We start from the raw sequence: 13,936 nt of genomic DNA, 5'->3' as shown, positions 1-13,936 counted from the left end.
AGTGCAATGGGCAGAGGACAATGAGGCAACAAAAATCTCCAAAAATAAAATTTAAAATTTCATAATAGTATCCCTTTATCTTACCATTATCCTGTGGATTCAGTGGAGCCTGGGATGCGGCTGGGAGGAGAAAGCCAACTGTCCCAACTCTATGAAGTCACCGCTGAGGTCACAGAGTGTTGAGAGGGAGGGGAGGTCAGATGTGGGGAGCAGAACATTCCTGCAAGATGAGGCTCAAGGAGGGGGAAATCTAGAAGAAGTGGGGCAGAGTGTGATTTGGATAGCCAGGCAGGTAAGTTTCTGGGCATAATGGACCTGGTTCCTGACCGGGGTTTGGCAGTAGTGAAGGGTGGGAGTGGGAGAAGCAGGAGGGAAACTTCTCACGGGAGGATTTGTCTCTTACTTGGATCACTGCTTTGGCCTTTCAGTTCAAAACCTGGAACAGACTGACCTCTAGCCTATAGTTCTACCAAGCAAGATGCTGACTGGGGCGGGTGGGGTATTTGCCAATATTGAATTTACCAAACACTACTTCTTCCCTGCCCTAGAGCCCACCTCAACTCATGAAACCTCCAGTCAACTCCTTACCCCCCAACCTTAGATATTTTTCTGTATAAGTTACTAAGGAGATTTTAACTGAGCTGAATTCTTCCTTCCTCTCACTCTTATCTTTTTTCACACATATGTACATACATACCTCCCCCAACACACACACACACACTGATCCATTCAAAACACAGATGCTTTCTGAACTGAGACCAGGACCAAACTTCCTGTCCAGTGGGTAAGTGCTTTCTTCTCACTATGTGTCTGCCTCTCCCCTTATTCACTTCTCCCCAGTACCTGGAGCTCTCTTCAGCTCCAGGATCCTTGGTTCTTGTGCAAGAGCAAATGGCAGAGCATGCTTACCAAGATCAAAACCAAGAGGCAGAAATGGCATCCATGGAGCAGAGAAGGTAAGTGGGATGAATGATGATTCTCAAGAATCCTTAGAATGAATATACTATATGGGAGAAGAATTAGGGTCACCTATCACCTGTCTCCCCTCTCTCTTCGCCTGGTTGTCCTTGTTGTGGTAGATGGGGACTTTCACATGTCCCCCTTTTTCTGTATCTCCTCAGTGGAAAAGGACAGTCTGTCACAGTAACTCAAGAAAATGGGCATCAGTTGCAATTCCTCAAGGAGACAGTTGGGTATTGCATCCTAGGGACATTTGTTCTTAAAAGGATGACTTTTTCTTAAATTCTTTATGTCCTCAATAGTGTAAATCAAAGTCAGTCACATACCTTGGGCTAGGGTGGTAAAGAGACCCAGAAGCTGCTGCTTAAAGCTAAATATAAGCCAAAGCAATTTCAGCCATTAAGTCAGGGGCAGAGGGAAGAGGCTTTCTGAAAGTAAGCATACAGATCAGGAATTGGAACTTGGCTTAAGCCTTTGAACTATGCAGCAGTGTTTTGTTTTTGTTCTTGCATTATTAGGGATTGAATTCAGGGGTGTTTCTACCACTGAGCTACATCTCCATTCCTTTTGATTTTTTTACTTTGAGACAAGGTCTCACTAAGTTGCAGGCTGGCCTCAAATTTAGAATCCTCCTGCCTCAGTCTCCCAAGTAGCTGGGATTATATATATATGTGTCACCACGCCCAGTGCAACAGATGTTTTGAGATTAAAGCTTGTAGGAATTAGGGAAGAGAGAGTAGAGGATTTTTGGGCTGCCTATCTCACTTAAGTGCCCAGAGTAGTTAACAAGGCCTCAAGCCTAAGAGCTAATACGGAATTGAGAAGCCTGAAGCTTGGGAAAAGATAAAACCTGCTCTAAGAGCATGCATTGTCTTCCAGACAGCTACAGAACCCTGAAGAGAAAATAGTGATTAGATATTGGAGTCTCTTTCACTTATATATGAAAAAAAAAAACACATAAAACAGACCAGAGTACTACCTTCTGATGAACAGATGATTTGGAGCAGTGAAAGTGAACAAGATTAAAAATAATCCTAATAATAATGTTTGAAATAACAGTTACAAAGGCTTCCTACACTCCTCTGCCAAACCCTTAAGATACAAATCATTCCTCCTGTTTTATAGATAAGGAGATAGATTCATACAGGCAGAGACTTGCCAAAAATCCTAGAATGAGAGAATCGTGAGGGTAGAATTCAAAATATTCTGTCCCTAAATTCCAAATTCTTCCTACTGCAATGGAATTAGTCTTCCAATAACTCAACTATGAAATAAGTGGGACACAAGAACTTAGAGCAATCAAAATAGAGTAGAATCAAACAGACCTGCTTTTACACTACTGTTACAGCAAAGCCTTGGTTTGCTGCGTAGCAGAGTGGACAACTCACACCTCCCTCACAGGACTGTTTGTGGATAGGGTATGTGGATCAAAGCACCTACCTTAGAGCCTGGTTCTTTGAGCCATTTGAGGATATAACCACTATACTTCCATTGTGAGTCAGTCTCTCACTTGTGCATCTGCCTCTTTCTGCCACTGTTTCTTTATTCTTCCCCTCCCTACCCCACTTTTCTCCATTAACACACACACACACACACACATACACACACACACTTCTTTTTCCCAATGTATTTGTGTCAATTATTCACTACCTCTGTTGGCAAGGGTTTGAACTAAAAGTCTGGTGGAGAAAACATAAGGTGAACCCCAGTTCTGTTATCATTTCCCAGGGACAGGTAGACTGAACCCTTGAGAGGAAAAGCCATCAAAGTAAAGGTGTTTGTAGAATAAGAGGCATGGCTTGAGCCGGAGTGAGGAACAGCTGTCCCAGTTTCCATGGGTGAATACCTCTCCAGCAAAGTTTTATGCATGATTCACCTGATATGGTGGCTCCCAGGGAGATTTCTATTCTGTCCTTTGCTATTTGGATCAAAGTTCTTCAAGATTCCCCAACTAACTGGAGATCTGTTGAGATCACCGTCTTCTTGGGCTCAGTTACTGCTCTCTTCTGTGTTCCCTGACTCCTCTTGGTCACACAACTTCATACCCTCATTTGGAATGATGTATGGCAGGAACCCCAGACCAGAAGTATAACAATCCTTGGGTTCTGAAACATGTTTTCTCCTCTGTCATATTTCCCCTTTTCCCCTTCTGAGAGTCCCATCCAAGGGCCCTGAAACAATTCTAAGATGTAATGAATGTCTTACCCCTCCCTCTTCCAGTTTATTACCAATCCCCTGGCTTCCTGTGGCCTGCCACCCCTACATAAGTCTACACATGACCAGCATATCCGGACTGTTTGCTCAGGACCCACTATAATGGTAGATCAGATTGGTTGCCTTAGTTTCACCCAATCTTATTCCTGTCCTTCTGTCAGTTACCTGCCTAACCCTGTATACTATACAGCTACTCCTTCTTCAGGTGACTTTGGCACTGATTCTAGTAGTATTTAGGAATGAGAGCTTCAGTTGTGCTGTCCAGAATAAACAAAATCTTTCAACTGCTTCCTTAGCATTCCATCCCCATCCCTGCCCCATCAGAGGACATGAAGAGACAAGGGAACATATTTAAGAGGGTCAAAAAGAGCAGCATTTTGATAATTGAATGTACCTCATCAATAAGCACCTGGATAATTTAACCACTTAAGAAGAGTGAAAAGTAGGAAATAGATACAATTAGGCAGGAGAAAATGGTATGATTTAATAATAATGACCATCACATTCACCTCCATCTCTTAATCCTTTGAATCTTCAAAGTTCTATCACAATAGCCAAGATTCTGGGGAAAATAAAGCTGCAAGTCCCAGAGGAGATATGAGAGTCCTAGCAATTCTTCCAAAAATTTTGCATAGAAACTTTTAAAGGATTCCTTTTTTTTCACCACATTGATGTCTATTTTGTGAATATTTTGTAAGGGTTTTTTGAAAATTTTTACTGGTTATTTTTAGTTATATATGACAGCAGAATCCATTTTAATATAATTACACAAGCAGAGAATATTGAAGAATTCTTGCTAGGAGTTGTAGGATGGAGTTAGGAGAAACCTTTAGCTTATTTCCCTCTCCTCATCAGATTTCTATCATCCTTTCTTTCTAGCACATCCATTGAAAAGACAATCATACCACAGGTGGGTAAGACATCCAAGTCCTTTGGGGATTCCTGGGGATAAAAGGAGGAGAAGAGGCTACAGCCAGAAGACAGAAACGCTGTATCTTGGAGGGTTTGTGCTTTGTGGTTCTAGGGTTTGGGAGCTGGCTGGTAAGTCATCATGTACCAAGATCAGTTAGCAATTCCAATACCACACGACTCCAGAAGCAGGCAGGCTACATGGGTATTGATATAACAGGGGGATTTATAGGTCTCTTTGTACCTGGTCACCCACTAATTAGATAAAGAGTTGAGCAGGAGATGTGAGCTGAAAATGACTAAGCAGGACTGAAGGAGAGTTTGAGCTGTGTGAAATATGGAGAGTGACTTTGGGTGTCTATTCCAATTCCAAGAAACATCTTTTATTCCACCATGTCAGATTCTGGGAGAGTTAGGGTAACATTGCCAAGATATGTCTCTTATTTCAACAGGAAAGAGATATAAGGATCTCAGAAACCCTGTGGGACCAGGTGAGTACAGAAGGGTCACTTTTGATGTTATGGTGAGAGGTAGAAGAAGGGAGAGAGAGCTTAAGAGAGGAACACATTTCCTTCTCTTCCCTTGAGCAGTTTGCTGATTAATGGTGAAGGATTACCATGCGCCCTCCTATCTTTTTCTATTACTCATTCAGTCCCAGACCTTTAGAACTCTTCATGCCTGTTCTTCTTTCTTCCCCTTCCAACACCACCTGTTTGAAGTTGTCACAAGTCCTGTTTGTTTGAAGTCTGGTTTTAAGAGTGTCTAATCCTCCAGTTCTTAGTGACTGCCACAGACCTAAATAAAAGCACAGATTTGGTCAGATTCAGTTGATAGAGTTATGATCTGAGCCCTACAGTGAAGGCTGATATATCTTTGCATTTTTTTTAAAATGTTCATTTTTTTAGTTACAGTTGGACACACAATACCTTTATTTTATTTATTTATTTTTATGTGGTACTGAGGATCGAACCCAGGCCTTGCATGTGCTAGGTGCGTGCTCTACCACTGAGCCACAACCCCAGCCCCGATGTCTTTAAGCCATTTTAGATCAATTATTCACCATCTCTGTTTACAAGATTTTAGATTAAGACTCACCCTGGAAGAGAAAACGCCTTGTGAACCCAAGTACTGTGTTATTTTCTCTCCCCTCCACACTCCTTGGGGAAAAGAATTTTCAAAGTAAAGGTGTTTTTAGGATAAAGGTCATGGCTTGCATTAGAGCAAAAAACAGCTGTCCCAGGTTCCATGGAGAAGCACCACTCTAGTTAGCAGAATTCTGTGCTTCTGGATACTGGCCATTTTACCAGTGAAGTATGAGAGGAAGAAAGCAAAAGAATATGAACCTGGATGTGAAGAATTGTCTTTCCTGTGGTTAGGAAAAAATTTTATATTGATTCCATGTTAAGGGAGTATTACACCTTAAGAATTAGACAAAACAGTTTCAATTGATTTAGAGAGATTCAGTCAAAAAATGTCTTCCTTTGTGGAAGATAGTTGAGACAGATATTCTGTAATAAGTGAAATTGTTTCATCCCATCAATAGGGTGTTGTGTTGTTTTATATTTATTTTGAATTTATAGTATGTCCCATATTTTAAAAAGCAGGAAAAGATAGTTTGGAGAATTTCACCCATTTTAATTAAAAAAAACAAAGCTTCTTCTGCCAGCCTCCACTGAACATACTAAATGAGTAATTTTTATTCTATTCCTAATGACTCCATAAGTTTTACAAAAGGAAGTAATCTTTTTCATCACAATGCTGTACATTAGCATAACTATTTCATATTCTTACAATTATTGTATTAGCTAAAGAACAAGTTGCTTTTATAAAGGTCAGAAGTTCATCCTGTTGATAATCAGTAAATAATTGGATACCTGTAATATAGCAAAGGGTAAACAAAGGGTTGCTGAGAGGAAATAAATTGATAATTGGCCCAGTCCACTCCTTTGACTATTAATCTTCCATGTGCACTATTATACACAAATGAAAACTACTGATTATCTAAAAAAAAAAAAAAAACTTTAACCAAACAAGATACCATTACCTGTCATAAAGCTTGCCCTTTTCCTCCAAATGAGGCAATCCAAAGTTCCAACAATCATTGTAGATACAATAGACACTGTAGATACAATCTATCTACAGCTGGATAAGTATAAATTTACTTTTCTATGAAATTGCCAGAACTTTTTCCAAAGTGACTCTGATTTTACACATCCCTAAAAACAGAGTTTTAGATGCTCCATATCCTCACCTATTAGCTGTTGTTCTTCAGTGTATTATAACCTAAATACAAATATGTGCTGGTTTTAATAGCTATGCTTAGTTTCAGAACAAGGACTGATTGAACAGAAATGAAATATAATAGTAATTTTCATTACACATTTTGTTCACAGACCATTCTTCTTTGAATGCTTCACTGCATTTCACCCATTTACCATGTGGAGAAATGGCGACCAAAAGATATGTAAAGAATGGAAATCAATGGGAGTTTATTGCTGGCACAAGAAAGCCACAGTCCCTTTGCATTCATACTCCATAGTCTAATAGTTGGGAGATTAGATGACTTGATTCTCTACATAAAATCCCTTTGTAATAAAGTGATGTATGTTAATATTAATTTTTCTATATTTTCGTCTTTAGGTACTGACAGCTTTTAAAGATATACAAAGTGAGGTGAGATTAAATCTTGTTTCTCTAGATTTTCTGGCCTCATCGCCTGCTCTTGATCTCACTTTTTCCATGCCCTACTGAGATGTTGACTCTGACTGCTGTTTTAGCTTCGTTTATTCATCTAGAGATTTCTCTTTTCCAAGAACAGCACTGACTTGTCAGTCCAGACATCCAAGGCAAAATGCCTAATAATTCCCTCGAGGAAATGTGATAATATAAAGAGAAAAACTTATTTACCAGGATTTTTCTCAGCAAAAATACTCTGGGTGGTTATATAAAATGCTGATAAGTGGTGAGTGCAGAGGAGTCCCCAAGTGGCATAATAAACTGCCTTGTTAGGTAAGTATGTCTATTAACTGCAGGGAAGTGCAAATTAGAGGCCAGGACTAAAGTTTTGGGATAAAGAGAGATGAGTCTCCTCCTTTGCTCCATACAGATTCTCCATACAGATTTCAGTCTATTTTCTGAACACTGATCTAATAAATAATATAATCAAGCATGCACTATATTGTTGGCCTTCCCCGAACACTGAATTATTTTAGTTTGTTCAAGGTGCTGATACATCTTGGTCCTATCAAGATCACTGTCACATTTTTTTTTCTTTTTGCTCTGTTTACAGCAGAGAGTAATAGGTACTCCCTACACATAATTATTAACAAACTAGTTACATAAACGTAGGAAAACATATAACTTGGGAGAAGTATAAACATCATAAACCAGGGCAAACAGGAAGCTTCTGGTACAGATTTTTTGATTAATCTAAAAGATATAATTTCATTAAAATTAGAATCTAAATGTAATTCAAACTTCCTGTAGTCTTAGGAACAGTATATTGCTCTCCTTTCTTGGAAGGAATGATGGGAAAAGGGATTGAGAAGTCCTTAAGATAAGTTTCCTGTATTTCACCAGCTGGACCACTTTTGGCCTTAGAACTGAACCCCTTTTTACGGACGGTGGGAGAAGCCATGCTATTGTATCCTGTCACAGGGTCTGAACTTAACCTTCATGATATGACAGCCTATGCTTTTCCTTGGCTGTTGGTAAAAAGGAGCACTAGATAGAAATCAGAAGGTTGATATTTCCATCGGGTTTTGCCTCTGGGTTCAAAATACTTCCACCTTCTCAGAACTTTAGTCTCCTGAGGTCTTAATCTCCTCCAAGCAGAATTTGAGCTAATAGGAGGAGGAGGAGCTTGTTTAGAAGGAGTTTTTGTGTATAATGACTTCCAGCCACTCAGGACCTACATATAAAGTTAACATCCATCCAGCATCACACTGCTGAAGCCCTCTTCTGGTGTCAGATACAATCCCTGCTCTCACAGAAGCCCCAGGCTGATGCAGACCAGACAACACCCTAGTTAAAGATATAAGGGAAATTTTTGTACTTTTTTTTTATTGGTTGTTCAAAACATTACAAAACTCTTGACATATCATATTTCATACATTAGATTCAAGTGGGTTATGAACTCCCATTTTTACCCCAAATACAGATTGCAGAATCACATCGGTTACACATCCACATTTTTACATAATGCCATATTAGTAACTGTTGTATTCTACTACCTTTCCTATCCTCTACTATCCCCCCTCCCCTCCCCTCCCATCTTCTCTCTCTACCCCATCTACTGTAATTCATTTCTCTCCTTGTTTTTTTCCCATTCCCCTCATAACCTCTTATATGTAATTTTGTATAACAATGAAGGTCTCCTTCCATTTCCATGCAATTTCCCTTTTCTCTACCTTTCCCTCCCACCTCATATATCTGTTTAATGTTAATCTTTTCCTCCTGCTCTTCCTCCCTGCTCTGTTCTTAGTTGCTCTCATTATATCAAAGAAGACATTTGGCATTTGTTTTTTAGGGATTGGCTAGCTTCACTTAGCATAATCTGCTCTAATGCCATCCATTTCCCTGCAAATTCCATGATTTTGTCATTTTTTAGTGCTGCATAATACTCCATTGTGTATAAATGCCACTTTTTTTTTATCCATTCATCTATTGAAGGGCATCTGGGTTGGTTCCACAGTCTAGCTATTGTGAATTGTGCTGCTATGAACATCGATGTGGCAGTATCCCTGTAGTACGCTCTTTTAAGGTCTTCAGGGAATAGTCCGAGAAGGGCAATAGCTGGGTCAAATAGTGGTTCCATTCCCAGCTTTCCCAGGAATCTCCATACTGCTTTCCAAATTGGCCGCACCAATTTGCAGTCCCACCAGCAATGTACAAGAGTACCCTTTTCCCCACATCCTTGCCAGCACTTGTTTTTGTTTGACTTCATAATGGCTGCCAATCTTACTGGAGTGAGATGGTATCTTAGGGTGGTTTTGATTTGCATTTCTGTGACTGCTAGAGATGGTGAGCATTTTTTCATGTACTTGTTGATTGATTGTATGTCCTCCTCTGAGAAGTGTCTGTTCAGGTCCTTGGCCCATTTGTTGATTGGGTTATTTGTTTTCTTATTGTTTAATTTTTTGAGTTCTTTGTATACTCTGGATATTAGGGCTCTATCTGAAGTGTGAGGAGTAAAAATTTGTTCCCATGATGTAGGCTCCCTATTTACCTCTCTTATTGTTTCTCTTGCTGAGAAAAAACTTTTTAGTTTAAGTAAGTCCCATTTGTTGATTCTTGTTATTAACTCTTGTGCTATGGGTGTCCTATTAAGGAATTTGGAGCCCAACCCCACAATATGTAGATCGGAGCCAACTTTTTCTTCTATCAGACAGCGTGTCTCTGATTTGATATCAAGCTCCTTGATCCATTTTGAGTTAACTTTTGTGCATGGCAAGAGGAGGGGATTCAGTTTTGTACTTAAATACTGAGGTAAGAATAAAGTCAAGCAAAAGAGGGGATGGAAAGGTGGAATGGAATTGGGATGTGCTTTTTTCCAATTAGGCAAACACAGGACCCAGCACAAGGGCATTCTAATGCAGAAAAACTATTTTGACTCAAGTGAGCTGGGGGGGTGGGGGGGGGGCAAAGCATTTTACCAGTAGCTATTTGCCCTGAGGTAAGTAACAGGGATTCTTTAAAAAGTCCTCCACAAGTACTTCAAGGTTCTTTCAGAGGAAACACAAGAGATTCGGTGAGAAAGGTAAAGTAGGCCAGAAATAATAAATGAGGTAAGCTCCCTGTGTGAATAGTTACAGCTGTAAGTAATGAACTGTTTTTCTCCCAGCCCTAAAGAAGCCACAGCTTGCTCCTATTTACCTATCCATGCATTATTCAGTAGTTCTGAGTTTATCCTCTGTGCAGGGCATTGTCGTCAGTGGTGTGCCTTGAGAGATACAAAGGCAATACAAATTCCCAAGAAGTAGATCTATTCCCAAGAAGTTCATATTTCCCAAGCAGGTATCTGTACCCCGGACCTGGGCTATACCTGGTACACTGAATCCAGATAAGAACATACCCCTTAGTCTCTGAATTCTCATTGTTTTTCAGCTGCAGGAAGATGCCCGGATTCGAGGTAAAAAAGAAACATTCCAAGGTTTGAATAAGGGAACAAAGGATGAAATGGGGGAGGAAATACGGAGGAATTCATCCCAAAGTCTCATCTGGGGGTCTTCCATTTGGCTTAGAGCTGGAGAACATGTCCTCTTTTCATTTCCACCTCCAATTAAGTTGGACATTGGCTTTCCTTAAAGCCTCCATGAGCACGCTAGACTCTACTCTGACCATTCCAGTTAACCTTAACCCATTTGGGCAGCTAAAACAGAATATCATAGACTGTCTGGCTCATAAGCAACAGACATTTATTGCTCACAGTTCTGGATACTGGGAAGTGCAGGATCAAAATGCTGGCAGATTTGGTGTTTGGGGAGGGTCTTTTTTTTTTTTTTTTTTTTTTTTTTTTTTTGCTGTTTTTCACATGGTAGAAGGGGCAAGGGAGGTTACTGGGTTCCCTTTTTATAAAGGAAATAATATCAGGTAAGACCCCGTCTGACTTTTCTTCCAAGCCTGGTCAATCACCTCAAACTGGCCTGGAAGAATCCTTCCAGGAAACTTTTCACTTTTTTTGACCGTTAGGGAGGTCAGAATGGGGAGGTCAGAATGTCAAAAAGTCAAAAGGGCCAGGATTTCTTCTGCTTGAAGGATGTTCTCCTTTATCCAAGGAAACTTGATTTCATTAAGAGTCCTCACAACTTAATTATTTCCCAAAGTCTCCACTTCTAAATACCATCTCACTGGGAATTAGATTTCAATCTGTGAATTTGCAAAAGACACAAGTTATGCAGTCTATAGCACCTGGGCAGGAATGAAAGGATGCCTTTCTCCCTGGGAACTGGTATTGAGGGCCTAAGGACACTCTCAGCCCTTTAGTTCAGACATACTTCTTTTCACCAGAGGAGATATGCCAGCACAGAGGAGAGCAGCTTTCCAGCTCTGCAAGGGCTTAGCTTAGCAGGAATAGAAGCATGGGGAGGTCAGAATGAAATGATTATTCAAATTAGTCAATTTATAGTTCTTAAATGCCAAGATACAAATTCTAATGTTTCAGAAAAATATCCAAAATATCCAGGAACCCAGAGTTATAATCAAAATCATATTTGGAGCTTCTCCCTCCATTCATCCAAGAAAGAAAGTATAAATCAAGGCTTTTCAAACTTTTGCATATATACAAATCATGTAGTTTCCTTATTTTTAAAAAAACAGTTCTTATTCAGTAGGTCTAGGTGGGTTTGTAGTTCTGAAACTGGCTTTCATATAATGCTAAAGCTGCTGATTAACAGATGACACTTTGATTATCAAGAATGTATATGACAACCCAAAGAGAGAACCTTCAATGTAAATAAAGATTAAATAATATTTAATTCAGAGACTTCCATAGGCCCATGGAAGGGTTGAGGAGACTTGAGCTGTGGATCCAGGAGGCAGAAGGAAGATAAACCCTAAAGGAGATTCTTACTACTCTTGAGGTCTCTCTGGTATTGGAACACTCTGTACTTTTCTAGCTCTTCCAACAAAGCAGAGTGCCAATATCCATTGGGGATCCTTAAAAACAGACTATTCAGGTAAGACCCCGTCTGACTTTTCTTCCAAGCCTAGTCAATCACCTCAAACTGGCCTGGAAGAATCCATTGTGAGATACTCAGGAAACTTTTCTCTTTTTTTGACCGTTAGGGAGGTCAGAATGGGGAGGTCAGAATGTCAAAAAGTCAAAAGGGCCAGGATTTCTTCTGCTTGAAGGATGTTCTCCTTTATCCAAGGAAACTTGATTTCCAAAGGTCACCGCAGGTCCCTGGGAACCCCTTTCTCATTACCCAAACTATAAAAATGTGGATGTAGAATCTAATGGCTAGCGTTGATTTTTTTTTTTTCTTCCTGAAAGGTGAGGGAGGAAAGCAAAATTCAGGTGAGTGAGAAGAATTCAATTCTCTTTATATCTATTTTCCATACAAAAAAAGGGGAAGGTAAGATGTGTTCCTGTGGTAATGCCCTGAGATGAGGCATTTGACTAACTCCTAAATGACCAGCACTGGTTAAACAGAGCTCCAGTAGCCACATTCACTATGCTTCACAAACAGCTGGTGCCACATTCTGCAACTGCCTCTCTGATAGGTCATCAGTATTCATTCCCATGAGTCTTGCCCCTCCCACTTTGACTACTATACTCCAAACTAAGGATGTGAGTTTGGCAATTGGGGAGACATTTCCACACCCCAGTAACAGAATTCCTCCTTCCTGTATCCATATCTCAGGAATGAGCAACCGCTCCGTGACATTCATATCATCCTCATCAAAGACTGGGTAAGTGGCCTTATTCTAATAGTCTCCAAGGGAGATGACATCCACCTAGATACGGGTGTGATATCCAAGAATATAGGTAGCTCTGAGCCTTGAGCTTTCAGAAGCCTCCCTCCTAAAAGAACAAACGTTCGTCCTTTGCCACTCTCCGGTAAAGCTGAACTACAGAGAAAGGACTCCCACCTCCATTTAAATCCCTGTCAGAGATCCCTAGAATCCCAGGGTCAGCCCTAGGCCTCAACATAATAGATTTCAGGAAATTCTCTTTATTCAATTGAGCAAATAAGGTAACAGAAAATGATAGAATAAAGGAATAAAGAACTAGAGACTTAGAATAAAGTTAAAAAGAAAATTAACAAAAGTTTAAGAGTCCCCAAATTGGGAGATGTCAGAAATCTTTTACATGAAGACAAGGAGAGGGGTTGGGGCTTAGTGGTTGAGTGCTTGCCTAGCATGTGCAAGGCCCTGGGTTCGATCCTCAACACCATATAAAAATAAAGAAGTAAAATAAAGGTATTGACAAATATAACTAAAAAATAAATACTTAAAAACAAGAAGATGACAAGGAGAAAAATGATCAGGTTACCACACCAGAGACTTAATTTAGACATTAGGAATAATTTCCAATAGCAACACTGAGAAACAGAGCCCTGAGTAGTCGTGAAAGATGGTAACATCCTGCTTCAGAAGGCTTTAAAGATATGCTTTTAAAAATCAGTTTGACATGTTTTAGATATGGTCCCTGCCTGAACCAGGAAAGAAAGATGAACTCCCTAGGTCCCTGTTTGAACATAATTTGTCATTATCTCAGAGTGTTGGCCCTTGTAAAATAAAACCATGCCTTTTAAAGAGATTGATCATTATGCTTTAACCTTCTCAGTGCTGAAACCATGGAAGGATTAACTGATAAATGATCTCATACCGACATAAATTGTAATGTAATTATTATAAACCTTTACATATAAGAACCACTTTGGTCAAAAATCCTTTGAATCTATGATCTTAATAATCCTCTAAAGCATGCAGGAGGAATTTTCTTGATGAAAACATAGGCTCAGTCTGGTTATGACACTTAATCTCCTAGTGCCCAGTAAGAGCTTTTTCCTGTGGGCCCCATATTCATCAGGGAATTGCAGTCCCAGAGCCAGTGCTGCCCATTCCTGGTGGAGTGTGACAACAAAATCCCTAGGGTCAATGGAGGCCAGGGAGGGGGAGAGCAAAGGGTGGGACATCTTTCCCTCATTCATCCACAACTCCTCTCATTTTGGCACAGAAACACCAGGCTTCCAGATTTTGCTACACCCCCAAAGATTAGATCAGAGTTCAGCACTGGAGTGAAGCCATCAAGAACCCCCTCCCACAACCTGAAGATACAGGACTCTGGCCAATCAGCTTACCACCCTGGACCCTGACATTACCATCAAAGAACAAGGACTCCTCTGCT

At 40.1% G+C, this 13,936-nt stretch overlaps 1 pseudogene; it reads left to right on the top strand.

The window, feature by feature from the left end:
• The first annotated feature begins 309 nt into the window (after positions 1 to 309).
• Positions 310 to 13,936, top strand: part of LOC114103878 (olfactory receptor 8S1-like) — a 33,707-nt pseudogene continuing 20,080 nt past the window's right edge.

The sequence above is a fragment of the Marmota flaviventris genome, chromosome 3, assembly GCF_047511675.1.
Source record: "Marmota flaviventris isolate mMarFla1 chromosome 3, mMarFla1.hap1, whole genome shotgun sequence".
Taxonomy (NCBI): domain Eukaryota; kingdom Metazoa; phylum Chordata; class Mammalia; order Rodentia; family Sciuridae; genus Marmota; species Marmota flaviventris.
This window is presented reverse-complemented; position numbering and strand designations above follow the sequence as displayed.